A 1,695-nucleotide genomic window follows, 5' to 3' on the forward strand; every position below is an offset into this window, starting at 1 on the left:
AGAAGAAGAAGAAGATAATTACGATGACAAGAATGATGATGAATGATGATGACGTTGATGGAAAGTAAAAAAACAATAAACATTTAGTGGTAAAAGAGGGGAAAAGGAGGAAGAAGAGGAGGAGGAGGAGGAGGAGGAGGAGGAGGAGGAGGAGGAGGAGGAGGAGGAGGAGGAGGAGGAAACAAGAGAAACAAGTAACATAACGCCCGCTGACACATAACGAGGTTAGGAGGAGGAGGAGGAGGAGGAGGAGGAGGAGGAGGAGGAGGAGGAGGAGGAGAAGGAGGAGGAGGAGGAGGAGAAGGAGATGATAAAGATGACGAAGAAAAACGAACGAAAGTTTAGGACAATGAATGAAAATAGAAGAAGAAGAAGAAGAAGAAGAAGAAGAAGAAGAAGAAGAAGAAGAAGAAAACTACTACTACTACTACTACTACTACCAATATTAGAGAGAGAACAACAACAACAACAACAACAACAACAACAACAACAGCAATAAAAGAAAAAAATAAATAAAAACGAAAATAAGAAAGTTCCTCCCAAAAAAATTGAAAGAAAACGAAAAAAAAAAAAAAAGATAATCACACGAAAATAAAAAAAAAATTACACCCAATTTTTTCTGGCCTGTGATTGGATAGCGGGCTTTTCCTTTCAGCCAATGAGAAGAGGCCTAAGCAAAGAACACCCTTCCTTTGACCAATAGCGAGGCGACACAATTAACGCAACCCGATATAAGAGAGAGAGAGAGAGAGAGAGAGAGAGAGAGAGAGAGAGAGAGAGAGAGAGAGAGAGAGAGAGAGAGAGAGAGAGAGAGAGAGAAGACTGGTTAGAGAAATTGTAGTAGTACGTCTCTCTCTCTCTCTCTCTCTCTCTCTCTCTCTCTCTCTCTCTCTCTCTCTCTCTCTCTCTCTCTCTAGTAGTTTTAGTGATTTTCAGACAGAGAGAGAGAGAGAGAGAGAGAGAGAGAGAGAGAGAGAGAGAGAGAGAGAGAGAGAGAGAGAGAGAGAGAGAGAGAGAGCGTGCGTGTGTGTGTGTGTGCGTGTTAACCATGTAAGTGCAAATCTTATTGGACCTACTTACTGAGAGAGAGAGAGAGAGAGAGAGAGAGAGAGAGAGAGAGAGAGAGAGAGAGAGAGAGAGAGAAAAGCGAGTACAAGTCTCTCATTTTCCTCCTTGAAGACAAGGCACGTTTTTCATAATCCTAAATTCTCTCTCTCTCTCTCTCTCTCTCTCTCTCTCTCTCTCTCTCTCTCTCTCTCTCTCTCTCAATCCCTCCAATATAATATCCTCTTATGTACGAGAGAGAGAGAGAGAGAGAGAGAGAGAGAGAGAGAGAGAGAGAGAGAGAGAGAGAGAGAGAGAGAGAGAGAGAGACCTATTCACACCTGACCATACAGAATAACAAGTGAAGGATACAAACTCGAACACACACACACACACACACACACACACACACACACACACACACACACACACCTGTACGTCTGACACGCAACACTACACCTGACTTGAATATGGATCAATACACACCTACTGCACACCTGAAACACACACACACACACACACACACACACACACACACACACACACACACATGAATAGTTAAAAAAAATAAATAAAAATAACGAGAAAAATAAGATAATGAAATAATGATGATAAAATGGGAAAATAAGGTAATTGATAAAGCAGAAACCA

The sequence above is a fragment of the Scylla paramamosain genome, chromosome 40 (genome assembly GCF_035594125.1).
Source record: "Scylla paramamosain isolate STU-SP2022 chromosome 40, ASM3559412v1, whole genome shotgun sequence".
Classification (NCBI taxonomy): Eukaryota; Metazoa; Arthropoda; class Malacostraca; order Decapoda; family Portunidae; genus Scylla; species Scylla paramamosain.